The sequence below is a fragment of the Lampetra planeri genome, chromosome 36 (assembly GCF_965212315.1).
Source record: "Lampetra planeri chromosome 36, kcLamPlan1.2.h2, whole genome shotgun sequence".
Lineage (NCBI taxonomy): Eukaryota > Metazoa > Chordata > Hyperoartia > Petromyzontiformes > Petromyzontidae > Lampetra > Lampetra planeri.
Window position 1 is genome coordinate 4,229,406 of NC_136142.1, and position 19,798 is coordinate 4,249,203.

At 42.7% G+C, this 19,798-nt stretch overlaps 1 long non-coding RNA gene across 2 annotated transcripts in view; it reads right to left on the minus strand.

Annotated features, from left to right (window-relative positions):
- Positions 1–1,946: 1,946 nt before the first annotated feature.
- LOC144730700 (uncharacterized) overlaps positions 1,947–19,798 on the minus strand; it is a 101,789-nt gene continuing 83,937 nt past the window's right edge. Inside the window, exons 2-4 of one of the 2 annotated variants that reach the window (XR_013587840.1) lie at positions 16,098–16,175; positions 13,333–13,431; positions 1,947–2,227 (exon numbers count right to left, since the gene is read on the minus strand). This is a non-coding gene — a long non-coding RNA (uncharacterized LOC144730700). Of the gene's footprint in view, positions 2,228–11,272; positions 12,071–13,332; positions 13,432–16,097; positions 16,176–19,798 lie in introns of those variants that run through there. The other variant, XR_013587841.1, reaches the window with a different exon arrangement.

Here is a 19,798-nt window from a genome sequence, read left to right on the forward strand (position 1 = left end):
AGTCTCTTCAGAGCATGGCCACGGTTGACTTGTCACGATGTGCTATGAATTGTATCGACCTTGGAGGAATGTAGAGCTGAGTCAGTTTCCCAACAGCGATTAGAATCTAAACAAACACGAGAGCATGTACGTGCCAACCTAAGGAGGGCCGGGGGGGAAGCTTACCACCAAACATGGAAACCCATCACTACCTCGCCTTCAGTGGGCATTGACTCTTAAGAGCATTCATTCGGGCATTTAGGCACTTCCCCCTCCTCCTCCCTTTCCCCCCCTTCTCCTACAGAGGCAATGCGGCATGTATTTTGAACATTGCCAACAATGTGCGGTAATAAACATTATTTTATGAAAAATAAGAACAATAGGTTTTACCCGTTCTGGCAATAAAACAGGCGTTAAGATGTTCAAACACCAAATCGATACCTTTGTCAAGGAATCAAGACTTGCATTAACCACACGTACTTGTAGTGAACATGCACACACAAATGCTCTGATACTGGTAGGAACCACCTGGTTCCACCAGCCCACAGGGGATTATTGTGTCCGTCCGTAGTGCATCAAAAAAATGGGAAGGGTCCGGCTGGGTGGAGAGGGGAGGGTGGGGTGGGGCTGGGTGGGGAGGGGAAAGTGGGGCTGGGTGGGAAGTGGGAGGGGTGGGGCTGGGTGGGGAGGGGCTGGTCACCCCGTGGTGCCCTTATGCAACTCAACGTTTAACCTACTCACGCCGGCTTGTGCCCGCCCTCACAGTCGGGCATATTTGCGGAATACACCACGCCGCCGTTGACCCTGGCCATTGACCGAACAACCCAACGTTCCAACCAGTTCCCTCCGCAGGAATGTGTGAATAGATGCATTGTCTTTGATTGGCCTACACCAGAGACAGCCTTCTTTCAAAGACAATGTATACATTATCACACATCGTGTTTGGTTTCATGTTCACCACAAACCACGGATGGTTAATGCAGTACTTGGTTCATTGCAAAAGGTATCTATTTGGTGTCTGGACGTCTTAACACCTCCTGTTTAATTGGAAGAAAGGGTTAAACCTATTCCTATTTTTAAATCCTTTATATTAAGTTCGCTTGCTTGCTTGCTTGCGTGCTTGCTTGCTTGCTTACGACCGTGCAAATCTTTCCGTGATCCAATCGAGCTGACATTTTCCACACAGACTCGTTGTGTGTGACAATTAATTTTCGTGAAAAAAAAATTCAAAAATTTTACAGTTTAGGGAAGACAAATTAAATATTTAATTACCAATTGCTTAATGGTGGCAGACAATCATCTGACCCATAGGTGGCAGCCATCTCAAGCCAGAGGACGAGAGGACTCTAGCCGCCACGCATATAAAGGATTAATAGTTAAAAACTTTGTTTTTACTGGTTATACTTATTCATACTTTGATACTGGCAAAAAGGTCCCATGAAACATGAAGTTATTTACAAAGCCATCACCTGTCATGATCTCACGGTGTATTGATCCACTGAGCACCTGCACACAAACATATTTCATGACTCCATCTCCTTCATGGAATGTCCCGAGGAAGCTTTCTTGTCCTAGGATATGTTGCAATCATCCTAACGCGTAAATATGTAGATTTCAACGGGTGTCTTACTATCAAAGTTCTTGAATCAAACACCGTTATTATAATTTCACAGTTCTTGGAACACTGATCCACCAAGAGTGCGTAAAGTAGCCAAATGAGTGCTTCGTAAAGCTCACTCACACACTCCGTCACACGGTATACAGATGGCAGCTAATGTGCACAAGCGGATTACTTCATATGAACAGCACTGCCAATATTTGCAGGTGCCATCGCCCTTGTTTTCTTATGAAGCGGTACAGTTCGATTGGCAATGAGCTGCAGAGCACTGTGAACTTGGTATACAGAGCATGTCGTCGGTATACATGCCATCAGCTGTATACAACGCTGAGTTGGTGTGACGCCTGGCGGATTTGAGATTTGTTTTATTCGGCGCAATTGTGAACAACAGCCACGTCAAACGTTTTTCCATCTAATCGGCATAATCATTGGTTCACTGGAGCTCAAAGACTCAGTCGCTACAAGGCGTGTGCGGTGAAGTGAGGAGATATCCACGTGTTCTCGGCATTTAAAGGCCCGAAGACCAGAATCAGTGATTTCGCCGACAATTTGTTCAGAGAGGCGGCAGTTCCATATCCGGACGGCCAAGTGAAGAATCGAGGAACTGTCCAAGAGAGCATGTTCTGGCAACTGGGAAGAGGGGAGGGGGGTTACATTTTTAGATGTTCCCGACATGATGCAAATAGAGAAACAAAAAATAACACGTCTCGCGGGTCAATGCATTTTTTTTGCCCACGATTCCCACAATCCCCCGGGGGTATTGTTCACTGCGAGTGCTGGCACACATCGACCAAGCGGAGTGACGCTCACCGCGAGGGTGTGCGCGTGACCCACTGTCAACAGTTTGCAAGTTCAATTGCCGGCGAGGGGCCGACTCAACCCAATCTGTCATTCCTCTGCTGGGCAATACAATAGGTACAGCTTTGTGGGTAGCCAATGCATGTTCGTTGTTGTATATGTCGGATTATGAAATTTTAATAAAAAAAAAAATTATACATTTTCGGAAAATGCTTAATTCGCGGAAATTATGCTAATGTATGTAATTATATGCATAGATTATGATAATCACGGAGATAATCGTATTAATTTATGCAAATGCTTGCGATTATGTTAATGTGTGCAGTTATGATCATTAGGATTAGCTTCGTTATCCAGAGTTGTATGACAATGGACCATGCCACATGAATGGGGGAATTTCAACCATTAGCTCAGGGCTTGATGGAGATGGGCATGGTCTCGTGAGAATTTGTTTACAGAGACACGTTGGCTTTTGACTGGCATTTATGTTGTACATATGGTGGAAAGCTCGAATTGCATTTATGCCTCTCTACGCTGCGATGAAAGAGGCAGCACATCCAGAGAGCCCCAGATCTAAAGTAAAGCTTATTTTTTACCAGCTAGGGCCCAATGAGCTATATCGCTCTTGTGTTTTATTAGCAACTTGGCCATCACAAATGATAGCTCAACGAAGTGGCGTATCACGTGGACATTTATAGCAGCCGAATACTCCAAAAGCATGTTTCTAAAATGTGGAGGAAAATAACGGAGGACCCGGAGAAAAATAAACAATGATTATGGGGAGAGAGACACGCAAACTCCAAATATACAGGCGTCAGGGTCGGGATCGAACCCACGACCTCCTTCATACAAGGCGAGGTAGTTCACATCTCACCAACATGGACTTATCACTTTAATATTGAATGACCTATTGGCCCTGAGCGCATTGCAACAGAAACATAATATTCTACGTACAATAACATTAAACTAAAGGGCATTTTAATTTTCTTTGTACAAATATACATTTCATATGCAATAGGTTGACGAAAAGGTGGTGGCAAATGTTCACCAATTGCCACACTAAAACTACACGAACCACCACGGAAAATTAATCTCGCCACGTTTTAACGACTTTAGCAAATTAACAAAGTCTGCACATGCAGACTGTCGAGGGGTTGAACAAAATTCCCGCAACCCTCACGCGATGGTGTAATTCCGTTAAATAATTATAATAGGGCGATGACCGTGTTCCTTAAGTGAGATGGTATGCAGGCGGAGAGTGCAGATGGTCTAATTGGTTGTGACTTGCACCTGAAAACTGCCAGAAAACCCATCGCTGAACATCACGACTCGATTTACGGTATAGAATGACGGAACACACTTAGGTAATATTCCAAGATTGTGTAACATTATTTTTGGTTCACTTTCTAATTTTAAAACCTTCAAAAGTAATGTAGTATTAACCCAGTGCTGTCATTTAGCGATTCTCAATGAGGCACACTCTTCAGCTGACGTTTGTTATTAATATGCATTGGCACTGGACCCATATGTAAAAAAACCATCATTACACGGAATGTGCACCTTTGACAACATTTTGACGTTTATGAGATGTTATATATAACAATAATACTACCGTTGCGATAGTTAATTCATATTTTGCTGTGGAAATATAACATTAAAATAAGAATGGAGTCTTCCAACTGTTATTATCGTTAGAGTGAATGCGTGGTGTCCTAATTCACAGACACTAGTAGGAGGCACTCTCTCGCTTTTATTCTGGCCTTCACAGCCATAGGGGATAACTCCATACTAGGTCAGGACAGCCAACATGCTTCCAGACCCACAGCTCGAAGAAGTGAAGACCACGATGACGGCAGCATGACGAGTTCTACCCCCGATCACAGCAGCCCCGACTGAGTCGGGGCTCGCCTTTTATCCTCCCCAGCGTGGCCAAGCCCTGCCCTCGGCCACGCCCCCTCTGGATCCCCCAGAAGGCTCAGGGCTTTGCCCACGGGTCCAACTGGTAGAACGGGCTGCTACCCATAATTCTTTTTTACCAGTCCCCAGCGCTACGTGCGCCAGTGACTCAATTTATGCCACAAATACATTTAAAAAACATTGCCAGTTACATTGAAACAATGTACCAATATCCACACAAATCACCTGCTGCAATACCGTGGGATATCAAACAAGTCACTGTGTGTCTCCCTGCCGCAGTGAGAGTGGAGAAAAGAGTGCTCATCTCTATTCGCCCTCATGTGAAGAGTCACTTCCGTGGGCTGCTCTCCGACGCACGGGGGGCGCATTCATGTTAGATTTCCCAATGATTTCTTCATCTCATGAGATTACACCAAAAGCACTACATGAAGTCCTCTAGTTACGAACATTCGACTTCCGAACTTTCAGAGATACGGACACATTTGTCCATGTGTCTAGTTCCCTGTTCGGATTTGAGAGTCGTAAGTTCAACCGTCGCGCAATAGACAGCGGTGGTGGCATCTACATCTACAGAATGCGAGGAACCAGTGGAATCTTCATCTACAGAAGATTATACAACTTTTAAAGCCATGCCCCGTGTTTGGTGTACATGCCGTAAAACACGTTTGGAGTAGACAAAAATAAACAAATCGACTTACGAACAGACCTCTGGAACCAAACTCGTTCGTAAGTGGAGTCCATGTACTTGGGTTAGACGGGGAGACATACGAAGCTGTCATTGCAAAATTCCAACTAAGAGTTGAGACCTTCTCGCCGCAGAAGTAACCTAGCCCCGGATGTATAACTGCCGCAAGGAAAATAAGCGCACTGCGACAGCAACAAATTAAATCCGCATGATGTAATTGAAAAAAGGAATGAAATGTATATTTTAAAAAAAGACAGTTATAAAGTATGAAATGTTGAGATGAAAACACTTTGGCTATTGTTGTTGTGCAACCAGGATCTGCTCCAAACATGCAAACAGCTTCCCAGTAATACATATTCAGGGACCTGGTACAGATATAAATAATTACAGCAAGGATAAACAGTGGAGGGGGGGGGGTCCCTTTGACTTGTCACCAACAACAACGTATACACAAACCACACCACATTACCAACAACACTAAGCTAAAGGAAACGAAACATGTATCTGTGTGAATATTAGACAAGAGCTCATGTAATGTGAAGTTATCCCAGAAAAATACTACAATACCTTGCAAATGAAAATGTAAACAGGACAACGTTGCCGATTACATTTTCAAAGATTATCCACGAATATAATGCACATTTTCTCTCTTGATGGTGTTCATTATATTGGGTATTTTTTACCTTTATCTGCAATTCCATCATTATGCTTAAAAACATGTCACTTATTTCCTACATTGCGCCAATGGTAATCTCCTGTTTACAACCCTGAGCCAGTGGTGAATATTCGACATTTCCTATGGCAGGGGCAAAAGCATCCATAAGATAACCACCCTTAACTTCCCATGAACGAGTTAATATTTTTTCAACCACAGAGCACTGAAGGGTTGAGTCGACTGCTGACCAGGAATTGAACTTATAACCTTTTGATTGCAAGCCACTCACCCCCGAGCGCTGTACCACCGGTCTGGATTTACTAGCTTAGATAAGATATATATATTCATATGAAGTGCATTTCAGAGACAGGAGAGATGAATGTGATGCACATATACACTTGGGTAAGTGTTGCGTTGTTGTTTTTCCTCCTCCAGCACCAATCCCTGCAGCATGTGTAACGGCTGTCAGTTGGAGACTTTCAACCAAGCAGCAGAGCTTTTGTTCTATAATGGATGCCAGTGGCAAGGATTCGAAGAAGGGCGCTACTTTTCCTGGCAAGGGAAATTGTTAAGAATGTCACTGCACTTCAACACAGTCGTATCCAATTTGGCCGAAACACACATTTATCTATGACCGATGTAGTGAAGAAAGCGGCGGGTCCTGGAGAGCTGCTGCCGATGTAACCATGCATCGGCAAAAGAGACGTGCCTAGTGGAGTGATAGAGTGGGATATGTGCGCATGTTGAACTTCTTTTGCACCGCACGTAGCCAACCGTGCAGATCGGACGTGCCCACAGGGTATACAGAAGGGACACAGGAGATGTGAAAATGTTTGACCTTAGAATTGGACACCCACAGGATAAGGATGCACCGATTTGATGTCAAAGTGCAACAGCAGCGCCTTTAGCCAAAAAGAATCAGGAAGAATTTGAAGTGGGTGGATGTAGGAGACGTGGGGGGGGGGAGGTGGGGGTGAGATACATTTGTGGGTGGGTTCAGGAAACTTAAATTGGAAGTCTTGTTCAAATTACATGTATTTGCTCAAATACCACACAAATGAGAATGTGAAAAATTCGCAATCCAGTTTCTCTCCACAGGAGAAACACCGAGAACGTTCCATCGGATGCAGGTGGATGGCTTCACTATTCTGGCACATCGCCCGAAAATGCTGGATGTAATTAACAGCGAAACGTCGTACTCAAATTCTAAATGTTGTGGATTCACTCTTCAAACACACCGGTGGGCTGAAAAAGTAACTAATTGGCGTGTTGTTAACACGACACGTTTTTTTTTACTGATAGGACGTGTCGGGTGGTGGAGGGTTGCGACACCTTTATAATAACGCGATCTAACCCAAGAATCTTTATTATTAATGATACTGGTCACGAAAGCCTGCTACGTGTTAAACAAAACGTTAAACAAAACGGAAGCCATTTTATTGACCTGTGGAAATGAAAAGTGGTTGAGTCAACCCCTAACCAGGGTATGAACCCGCATGCCCAAATTAACAAATACAATAAAAAAATGCTTCTCACGTGTACATTTGCTTTATTTACATTTGTGGCCTCAAAACAGGCTCAACACTATCCCTTAAGAATATCATTATATTCAATCTTTCGCCTGATGGGATCATTTGAAGAAAGTGCTGTGAAGGGACATGTAGAAGTAGCACATCACAAAACAAGGAGTGCGTTTTGTTTGCGTTTGTCAACTCATTCCTATTGAAAACGTCACTCAATAGGAAAGCAAATAATTCGGTCCTGAAGACAATCCGTAGTTGGAAATTCGAGGTCACAGAGGGCCGACCACCCCGAGGCCACTTGGCGAATGACCGTGGAGTCTGTTTTACTGTTCGCACAGCGTGACCTCATTAGCTTCACAACATTAAAGATGTCATGGAGGCTTAATGGCAAAAGGCATTAATGCAGGAGATGTTGCATGTAAACATCGCCCGGGGCTGTTTTCAAAGACACCACAAACACTCTTGTGACAAACCACCTTTAATGAGCCATGTTAACTTTTGAACTGTAGCCCAGCGTGCAGCATCGTTAAGGTGTTCGAAATGTCGTGTTGGTTTCTCTTGAAGGATTTAAGGAAAAGCAATGGATAGTCTGCAACAGCCACCTTAGTAATAAAACAAAATAAAGAATTAATCAGCAGAGGATGGTAATTGTTGATTCCAGCAGTGCTTACTCTAAATTAATAAAATTGAACCTAATTACGTGCAAAATTAAATTGTATCCAGTGGTGTTATATATAATTGATAATGGGTTAATTACTGTACTTCAAGCTTCTAATTGCACCGTCCACAGTAAATGTGGACGTATCATCACCTAGGACTAACAATTTGCTGTACATACTGTAACATGATGGGTGACAACATGTGATCAACATACATATTTTCTATGGATTTATTTAAGGATAATGCAGCATTGGGGATTCCACTAAAGCTGCTCTGTTTACCAAAGTCCCAGTGTCTGACACCTTAACAATAATTGAAGACTTGGTCCAACATGGACTGAACTCGGATGTACCTGCGTTGGTTAGGCATTGCCTCACCAACACTTACTTTACCTGGAATGGCACCTTCTTCAAACAGAATGAGGGTACCCCTATGGGCTCCCCCTTGTCACCAGTGATAGTTAATGTTTCCATGGAGAAGTTTGAATCAGATGCCATCCAGACGTCTACCCTGCGTCCTTCCCTGTGGAAGAGATATGTGGATGACACTTTCGTCATTTGGCCAAATGGCCTCCCAGCATTGAACCATTTCCTGGACCACATCAATTCCAGACACCCATCCATCAGATTCACCATGGAAGTGGAGAAAGATGGCTTAATTACCATTCTTGGATGTTCTGTTTGAGAGGAGACCTGATGGCTCTCCTTGGGACATTCTGTTTACAGAAAGGCCACCCACACAGATTCCTACTTGAAACCTGATTCCCACCACCACCCGACTGAAAATAATTATATCATCAAAACACTATACCACAGAGCTCATTGCATCTCTGACCAACACTACCTGACCAGTTAATTTAAACATGTACATCTGGCCCTCAAGATGAACGGATACTCTGACCGTGCTATCCGCCAAGCTGTTTCTCCCACCATACAGAAACAACCACCTGAAACTCCGATCAAAACCATCACGTTGCCATACATAAGCAGGCGTGACCAAAAAGATCTCCAAAATTCTAAACAAACATAAGATCCAGGTCCGATTCAGTACAATACAAAAAATCTGTGATCTAATCCCATCTGTGAAATATGTCATTCCTGACTTGCAATACCCTGGAGTCTATAAACTGAGTTGCATCTGTGGTGATTGTTACATTGGGGAAACGGAACGTCATGTCTCTGATCGGGTCCGCGAGCACAAGTCAGATCTGAAACACCACAAAACGGATTCTTCCGCCGTTGCTGATCATTGTTACAACGCTGTGGGCTCTCATGATATGGTCTTTTCCGAGACCAAGGTGCTCTGCAAACCTTCTGGCTACCATCAAAGGTTTGTGCATGAAGCGATCCAGATATACAAACATAGACATAACTTCAACCGTGATGATGGGTACAAATTGAGCAATCATTGGAAAGATGTTATTAACCATGTAAAAAATATTTAAATACGCATATTTGTACCATCTTATTTGGCAGGTACTAGTCTATTTTACCGAGTTGTTGACATCCCCAGCGTTTAACAGCGCTGCTATTTTTTGGTTTTGGAAGCCAACATCGGCCGTAATTGTTGCGGAGGTGCTTAACCTGTACATCCCCTTCTAGCCCCGCCCACCACCGCCTTCTAGCCCCGCCCACCTCCCCCTTCTAGCCCCGCCCACGTCCCCACCCTCCCAGTCCCTGACTGCCACATTTAGATAAGCTCCTCCCCCCTCCCCTTAACCAGTATATAAGATCTTTTCTCTTGGATTTCCCTTCACTTGATACAGTAAATTTGGCTGTGACGGTCCCACCTGAAGACGGAGACTTGTGTTGCCTCAAACATCCTGATTTAATTGAGTTAATTTCATTAATTATTATTTTATTTTATTATTATTATTACGTTACCTACCTGACTTTACCGAAAAAACCTTAGAGTAAAATTTCCACCCTCAATCCAATTATTATATGTACATTTTCTAATTTATCAAGTCACAATGTGATTGTTGAAAATTCAAATATCATTTGGGAGTACCATTTTGTAATGAGTAAATAGACATTGTTCCACGTGGATATTGGCACACACACAATAGGAATGTGAATTGTCCTCATCACTGTCCAAATAAATAAACCCCTTGGATTAGACCTGCCACAAAACATTTGAATGTGCATCCTGGCAGATGCAGAGGCCTTTTAGCGTCATCTGGTCCAACCCATGTGAGACTAGGCTATAAGGAAAGCTGTTTCGGGTGTGGACCAATCAACTTCAAGTACAGTGCATATATTATCAGAGTTATGTTTTTTGTCACGACGTTTCGGCCACATCGCAAGCAGCCGACCTCAGGTGAAGACCAGGTCTTCCCTTCTACGTGACTTTACCGAAAGAACCAAGAAGATGAATCCCTGCAGTCACGAAAGCTTTAAATCGAAATTTATGTTTTTTGTTTGCATTATGGCTGCAGGTATTGTGGTCTATGCAAACATGACTCCTTGTAAAAAAAAGGTGTCAGTTTTGTTGCCAGATAGAAGGGTAAAAAACCAATTATCAGATGCAGGCAGCACCAGTTCAAGTGGGGAACCCTGAGAAAGCGGGGTCGCATGCGACTGTAAATACCTTGAACAGACCGTGAACCACATTTCGAAACTTGAAAATTCAGCGAAGGGGGTTTTAGACATTAATTCAGCTCCCCCTAAAGGCTGTCCTCCTCTGGCTGTAACACGTGGACTCACAACATGCAGTTCGTAACAATAATTGGTATTCGGAATTTCCAACGTTGAATGATAATACACATAACCATGCTCATTGGAGCAGAGGCACGTTGACTTGTTACTTGAATGAACCGTAATAGAGAAATCATCTTAGCCAACAAATTTAATCTCATTAGATTTGTAAATTAGTACAATTGTATCATGCCTACGAAGTGCATTTGCAACAATTAATTTAAACTTAGCAGCTCAGTGACAGACATCCGTTTTAGTGGCGCCACACATTTGATTTTCAACAACGTTAATATCATCGGCCAATTTAGTCATTCAAGTTTTTTTTATTCAGCAATGTAAAGTATTGACCTTGAAAAATATATCTGGAGTGGATTTAAATATCCAATGAAAGGCACATCCCATTCATTATTGTACGTGCGTGTGCTTTGTCCAAAATTATAGACCAAATCGGTGTTTGCAACGCAAACTTAGGAAACAATTTACTACAATATTTAAAGGTGCAGTCCATTGTTTATATAGGCAAATTAAACGTGTAAAGGTAAAGGTGCAGACCTGCAATGGCTCTCATGTCACTCCTACAAGGAGGACTCCACTGCTGAAAGAATGTGAGAGTAGCCACACTTTGCCCCACCACACCTAAGTTGCTCATTGGCTAACCTTTTTATGCTGCTTGGTGAGCAGAGGTGCGGAGATTTAAAAACAAAAACTTGCCTTATTGTTTCAACTGCCACGCCTGGAGATCCAGTTTTCTCAGCATTATACCGCAGCAGCACACATATCGTCTGGGATAATACTACAATACTAATGCTGAAGTTAAACATTAAAAATATTATACATGCAGGGTATTGCTATTGGATTTGACCTATTTCTTTTCAGACATTTTACCTCTATGAAGTAATGTGAAATAATGTCATCTTGGCCAATGTGAAGATGCATACAAATGAAATATATTAGGCTGATTAAAATGTTTGACTTTAGAATGATGTTGTATAAACGAAAATTTTAATGGTGTATTACTTCACAATTCACGTATGCATAACAATTCTACAATTATAGTAAAATATGTACACACAAACCAACTTTAAGCTGTCAATTGTGCATGGGATATTGAATTAATGTTATCAGTTCCTCGCTAACTCAATTCACGGCCATGATATCGGGACGAGCACATGCATGCACACACAGATACTTCCTGCGCTTAATCAGATCCAAAGTCATAGTCAGAGTTAAAGTAATTATTTACTTACAGCTCTGAGGCAACATTTACACTTTAGAGGCTGACAAGACAGTCCTCCGTGGCTGCTCCAATCACGTGGGATTGCGACCCACCGCACGTACACAGGGTCAAATCCACCAACAGTTATTCGATTTTTCGTGCCATTGTCGCGAGGTTTTAACGACCTCACCTGGCATAAAGAAGGTCGGGGGTGGGTTTCATCTCGGCCCGACCCGCTTGTAAATGGTTTGAGTTGTGCATGTTCTTTCTCCCCGTGGTGGTGTGGATTTTGTTTTGTTTTGCGGGGATCCTCTGGTTTCTCCCTCCACGTTGAGAATCAACATGCAAATAGAGTACTTTGCCCGATAGACATTAACACGTGAAAAGCTACTTTGTTGAGCTATTCGTTTTTGGGCAGGTCGCTTCTGAAAAAATGCTTTACAGCTCAGTGGGCCTTACCTGGTAAAATTGTAATCGTTTAGTTTAGACGGCTCATTGAAGGCTGCTTCATCTGTCCCATCGGCCTTATGAGGTACTCCCCTGACCCAACACTGGACATAGTCTTGCTTTTTTAAAAAAATGTGTTTTTTTTTAATATAAATATTTTTTTTCATTCTTATTACGTATTATGATCCAGTCACTCTTAAAATGTTGTCGCCATTAGCCAGCATGACTAAATTAATGATTTTAACTCAACGCTGAACCATTATCAGTAAGATAGGATAGTAGGAGGTGGGGAAAGGGCCATAACCAGCGCAAATATCACTTGCCACTGATGCTAGCCATGGTCAAGAAATGGATATCACGAATCCAGCAAACGTGTATTTCTTAATTACACGTAAAAGTTGTTGTTTTTTTACACAAAAAGAAACATGACCATGTACGTGTAATTCAGACAATAAGCCTGTTTGAATGCTTAATTAAACCTCTCGGGGTAAGCCGAACGACATCCCAGTGTTATTATATTGTGCGTCGAGAGAGACTGTAATGCGTGTGTCCACACGTTAATGCTCTTGCTTACGCATACATGCATTCATAATATACGCATACTTCTCAAGTTGTATGCTTCACTCTACTTATTTTACACGTATGTAATTATAATACTCTTTGGTTCTTTCGGTGAAAGTCACGTAGATAGAAAATGTATAGATCACGACGTTTCGTATGGATTCCTGCAGTCACGAAAGCTTCAAATCAATATTGTAATTATAATGTATTTACTCAAGCACTTATTCATTTGTAAAATGCCAGACATTCTTCGTAACTGCGAAGACTTCCTCTGCCCACCGGCCAATTATCCTGACTTTGAGAAGTTGTCCTCTGCATTTGCATCATGGTCACGTGTATAGAAATATAAACATGGCAAGTATATGCCCGTTTCACTGAACATTCACATTTCCTGTCAATCCACATGCTCCATCGCTCCCCTGACGAAAAAAACATTCGCCTACTCGGTATGTCTCTGTTATTAGGCCACTTGGAAGATGATGCTGCAGCAGTGAGGCAAAACAAAACATCTAAACCACAATGTTGGGTGCTTCAGTTCAAGTGCTCCGATAGAGCGTCCACGTCTGATGATACTCACGCATTCCCCAGACGTGTTTGTGTTGTTCTTGCAAAGCGCATATCCCTTCGAATGCTGCTTCTCTCGCGTAGAATTCACAAAATAAGATTGTGATGCACACTAATCGTGGGGGGGGGTGGGGGAACGTCACGCCATTATTGAAAGTAATTTCAGAGAATATTAATTGAAATCATCTAAACAAGCGCAGATTGCATAATACATCTAATAATGCAATTGTGAGAGGAAAATAAACTGATTATATTGCTTTTCAGTGTGTGCTGTCGAGTCAAACTCCATTGGCAGCTCTGAACCAGTGGCGTAAAATCCACATTCCGATGGTGGATGCAGGGCTGTCCATAGGAAAACCACTTGTTGACTTTCGCGCAACGTGGTACTCAATATTTCGACCCAGGTATGGGGGATTATGGGCTGAGTCAAACCCCCGATCGGGATTTAAATGATGCAACCTTGCAATTGTAAGCCTTGGAGCCACCTGGCAGGTTTTTTTTTATAATTACTTATCTCAAGATCCTTTCCCATAACTTAATTAAGTAAACGACAAAGGCGATCTCGTTTTCAGGCATATAACCACGGTGGTTGAATGTTGGAATTCTGTGAGTGTTTGCTCATTCTTAATTAAGTTTGTTGAGAACAAGCAATGTTGACATTTCTCAAATGATCAGTTGGGCGTGATAACACAGATGTTGTGTAGTAGTAATGGGAATCAAACACACTGCTGTATTAAGGGTTGGGAGATCACAAAATGCAGGTATCAGTCAGGAAGCCCATGGAGAGAGTGCACTTGCCAATAACATTCGGTAATCCAACAGTATTTTATACTGGTAGGAACCTGACGGTTCCACCAGCCCACAGGGGATTATTGTGTCCGTCCGTCCGTCGTGAATCCAGAAATGGGAGGGGTGGGGCTAGGTAGAGAGGGGAGGGTGGGGAGGGGCTGGGTGGGGAGGGAGGGGCTGGGTTGGGAGGGGCTGGGTGGGGAGGGTGGGGAGGGGCTGGGTGGGGAGGGGCTGGGTGGGGAGGGGCTGGGTGGGGAGGGGCTGGGTGGGGAGGGGCTGGGTGGGGAGGGGCTGGGTGGGGAGGGGCTGGGTGGGGAGGGGCTGGTCACCCCGTGGTGCCCTTATAAAACTCAACGTTTAACCTACTCACGCCGGCTTGTGCCCGCCCTCACAGTCGAGCATATTTTCGGAATACACCACGCCGCCGTTGACCCTGGCCATTGACCGAGCAACCCAACGTTCCTACCAGCTCCCTCCGCAGGAATGTGTTAGACCCCGGATGGTCACATCGAGTCAGAAGACTATTTCAGAAGGGTGCTGCTCCAATTGGATAGTTGGCCCACACACAAATGGCAGTGTTACGTGTTTTTTTTTCATATCCATGGGATGAAATAGGAGAAGCCAGAGGAAACCCATACGGGACAGGGGGAGAACATACAAACTCCGCACATAAAGGCGCCCGAGTCTGGAATCGAACCCAGGGACGTTGTTTTGTTGTGATGCACGAGTGTTATCACTGCGCGATTTGGGTTCACCCAATAGCAGGATATGGACTCGTGTGTTCCTCGTTTTGGTCTCTCAGTGTAAGTTCAAGCTTGTACATGCCCGTCCGACTTTCCATGCTCTTCAGCTTTTGTTCAATCCACCACCTCTGTGTCAATGCTTTTGATTCATATGTCATAGCAGGTAGAATGCACCGATTTGTCTTCATTGTCTAGGCATGTTGGTATGCGTTGTTTTTAATTTTAACTTTTAATAAAATTAACCCGTAAAAACAAAGTTTTTCACTATAAATCCTTTATATGCGTGGCATCGGTTTTATTTTATTATTCATTTCTGTTTTTCTTGAGTAAGAGTTTCATTTTTATCACATTGGTATTTTAAATTAAATATAAAAAAAAAAATTCCTAAAAAGTGGAAAATTTAGGAAAAACATTTTCACGAAAATAAATTGTCACGCACAACGAGTCTGTGTGCAAAATGTCAGCTCGATTGGATCACGGGAAGTGGGTTAAAAAACGACCGAAAGAATTGCACGGTCGTAAGCAAGCAAGCAAGCGAACTTAATATTAAGGATTTGAAAAATAACTCCAACCTGCCCTCGCTCACCTCTTTGTCATTTTCAACCTGGTCCGCCTTTAATTCTCATAAACGCATCACACCCTGATGTGTGCATCATAGTCTGATATGCTCCAGCTGTGTCCCTCCAACAAATATCTTCAGCTGTTCAGTGAACCCGTGCTTGCCCTTTGACATGCCGAAACTCATCTTGAGCACACCCTTTGCGGACTTCTTTTAATCATTTATTCGACAATTTCCTGCAATCCGGTTTCATTGTGCGTTATGATTCACGTGCGATTTGGAAATTTGAGACGGTTAATATGTGTTCTCCATTCATGTCTGAGCCCCCCCCCGCTCCCATGTAATGTTCATCAAAACATTCAAATGTAGACGTGAATCACTTTGCTGAGAGTGCAAAGTGATTCATGTCTAGGTGTAGGTATTCCACACAAGTAAGTTATTGTTTTTTTTATATATATAAATTATACATTTTTATTATTCACACATTGTGGTTGTGAGATACGCGCGCTGTCTAATTTGTATTAATAAAATGCCAGAAGCATGAACATGTTAACCAAAAACACGAACTGCTTCTTTACAAACAACACATTTACGTAACATAGCGAACCCGTTGTGCCACTGGCAGTTACGACTTTTTTTTTCGTAAAACTGCCCTTAATGTAGTTGATAAACAAAAAAGTTAAATACCTGCAGGGAAGAAACACTTTCATCCACTCTTCTCCAAGGCCACACTGATACCACAAAAAAAACAACCTCCATTGGAGCCTGTAGCATGAAGAGAGTCTTAGTACAGTGTAGAAAAAAATCAACACGTGATTTATTCATGACATCCGCCCATGACAAAAGTGGAGAGAGCATGGAACAATATGATCCTAACCATGTTTGACGGAGAACTCAAGTTGTAGCCTCAAGCGGCACAGATGCAATTACCCGGCCTTGCTCGATGTATTAATCCATGATTTGTTTGAAAACTACCATAGTCGACGTCTTATTCTTCGTTTTTTATCCCCTTAATGATTTGCGACATATTGTATCACTAGAATACTTCATTGTTTTTAAACAACATTAAAGCAATGTGAGAGAGAAGAATTATGACGTCATTAAAAATGTGTTACTCCTCGTTACATTAATGTCCGTGTAAAAAACATTGCAACGTGTAAAAACAACCAACTGGAGATTTGAATGATGCTTAAATCGCTTACGCAGTAGAGACTTATTGAGTCTCAAGACTCGCTTTCATGTCGGTTCTGCGTTCGGATGTTTGGCCAATACTAAGCAGCATGCGTTTCGGCTGCGATAGATTTCCACGCGGAAAGCCACTTCGTTGAGCTATCATTTGTGGCCAGGTCGCTTTTTCAAAAGAGCTGCATATAGCTAAGTGGGCATTACCTGGTAAAATTTAAAATAGTAGTTAACAAAATCAAGGTGCATGTTAAATTACTGTCATCATATTTCACGAGTACAATATATTCAACCAAATTGACCATGTGCATTTCCATCCTCCCTCGTTTACCCTATGCCCCAATCGGTATTTAATGCACTCTCGTCTAATTGCGCAGCACTTCAAGACGTTTCATTTTGTGATGAATCGCCTAATAAGTTAAAGTTGCTGTTGGTGTAGGAGTTTATCCCTTGTTATATTGTCTGTGCATGTTTGTGTATATATATGTGTAGGTGAGGTGTGTGTGTAGGTGAGGAGTGGTGCAGTGGTTTGCGCGCTGAGTTGCATTCACTACTATGTGGATTCAGTTCCAAAATAGCAGTGGCCAATGGAATATAAACCAGTCATGGTTATCCCCTGGGTGAGCTCAGCCTTAAATGAGCATCTGGTAAGCCAAGAGTTGAACAGCATTGCTGGGATACAAACGTGTCGGAGCTGGCCAAAATAAACCGTCTTGTTTGCTGTTGACCTTCAGAATCAGAATATATATTTAGAGTGGAGGAATCCGATGAGCTATAAAGCTTTTTTTCAGAAATGACCAGTGGCGGGGGGGGGGGCAGATCGTTAGAAAAACAAACAATATAAAACACGATAGGAGTGCAAAGCATAGGGACGGGTAAACAACTCGCTTAAACCATTAGAACCTCATTTTCCAGTAAAAAATATGATAATTGTTTTTTTTTTACCCTTCTATCTGGAAACAAAACTGACACCTTTATTTACAAGGAGTCATGTTTGCATAGACCACAATACCTGCAGTCATAATGCAAACAAAACACATAACTCTGATAATGTGCACTGTCCTTGAAGTTGATTGGTCCACACCCAACTTCAAGGACAGTGCACATTATAGAAGGGTAAAAAAAAAACTCACTTAAAATACACAAACAAAAATTGTTATCGCAACAACAAAAAAGCTGGGAGGTTTTTTTTCGTGCTGAACATGTGTACCCATGAAGGCAGGGGCTTATTGTTTCCACATTCAATACGGAGAATTGGAGAGTCTCTATTTGTTTATTATGCATGTGTTTTGTAACACACTCCTCTCTAAAACGAGACGTACAGCACACGCACGTAATACTCTCGCCATTATGAGACGTTCGAAAAATAGTTGAAAACTCTTAAAGGAGCATGACACATCATCAAATAATGGTGTGCAGAGCTTAATAAAGGCACTTTTGTCAAGCGTTTACAGGAAAAGTCACCATTCATGTACAATATTAATCTGATAAGGACTCTAAGATGACGGAGGAGTGGTTGGGGGGGGGCGGATTGAATTACCTTCAACAAAAGTTGGTCAATCTGACCATAGCACAGGCACACACAACGGCCAACTTTTCAAACACGCGTGTCATGGACTCTTTCGCACGTGTTACATAAAGAGGTGATGAACGGGATTAACGTCTGTGTGGAATAATGGCGCATTCTGCGATGCTGTTCTGAGCACAATAAAAAAAAATGTTCCAGAGGGCTGGTCAAAAACCCCATTTAGAGCTTGCCAAATGATCTGTCATGGAATTCTTAAAAAAAAATGCAGTGCCAGGTGTGGTCTATTGAGTCACTATAAATATGCTGGAATGCAGCCACTACTTAATTAACTTCGTGATTAGAAACCTATGGCAGATCACGCAGCTTTATCTAAATGGAATCTATGCTCCAGATGCAATCCAAAAAACATGCCACTGGCAGGCAGTGTGGATGCCTGAAACTCGCAATGGAGGTGGCATATCTTTGTAAATCATTCAAGAGAGGCCCTCCCGTATGTTTTTGCATCTCATTCATGATTGAAAGCTCATGAAAGTGTGAGCAGATCTGTATTCGGGCTCCGATATTTTAGTTTTTTAAGCGTGAGCTGCCCGATTGGTTTAGGGGGATTAGAGAGAGAGAGAGCGCTCAACCACGCAATCAGATCGGTTTGAGTCCAAATCCCAGTTAGAGATCGATTAAGCTCGAAAAAGAGAGGCAAGCGACAGCGGGAGATGGAGTGATGAAATCGGTTCGCGCGCAGGTGCTGGGTGCATTATTACATCAATCATTATATTTTCGGTCCCATGGTGGCGAGATGTTCATTACCTCGCCTGGCATATGCAGGCGTTTGTGGGTTCGATCCCAACCCTGACGCATGTATATTTGGAGTGTGCATGTCTCTCTCTCCCCGTGGTCGCGTGGATTTTTCTCCGGGGCCTCCGGTTTTTCTATCCACGTTTAGAAACATGCGTTTAGAGTATTTGGCTGCTTTAAATATCCACGCGATAAGCCACTTCGTCGAGCTATCATTTGTGGCCAGGTCACTGCTGAAAAATAGCTATATGGCTCAGTGGGCCTTACCTGGTAAAAAAAAGAAAAAGTCTCATTCGTTTAGTTTAAACATCGCAGGACCGTGAGGGGCGGTGTGCGTCGTCAGGAGGCCTTCATCCAGCAGTGGATTAAACATAGCTCGTGATTGATAATGACGTGGTGCTCCTTGAACAGTGGATGCCCTGTGCCAAAGGAATGTGGTATCGCCATGGTGTAAAACTTATACTTATACATTTATAGATACCCCCCACTAATTTATTAATGCCCTCTCGGCTCCACGTGTTAAGAGAGGGTGTTAAAAATGCAATCGGTGTAGAGAGCAAAGTGCTGGAGAAAATAAATCCAAAACAAATTGCGGGACAATTCGACTCGTGCGCAGGGGAGTTGGACATGCACTGCAGATGCACAAGACGAGAGAATGCTGTGGTGAAGTTGGGATACAATTATCGAGGAATGGATTAAGTTGAACAGGTTACCCAGAATATAGTATTTTTTTCTTCTTTTGCATATGAACAACACGTTTGATATATGATAATTGTATACAGATAACTTTTTCTAAAATTCCATTTCAAATAATGGAAAGAACGAAACTTTACAAACGAGACGAAACATCTCGGACAGTACATAGAGGAAATAATGCATTTGAGAC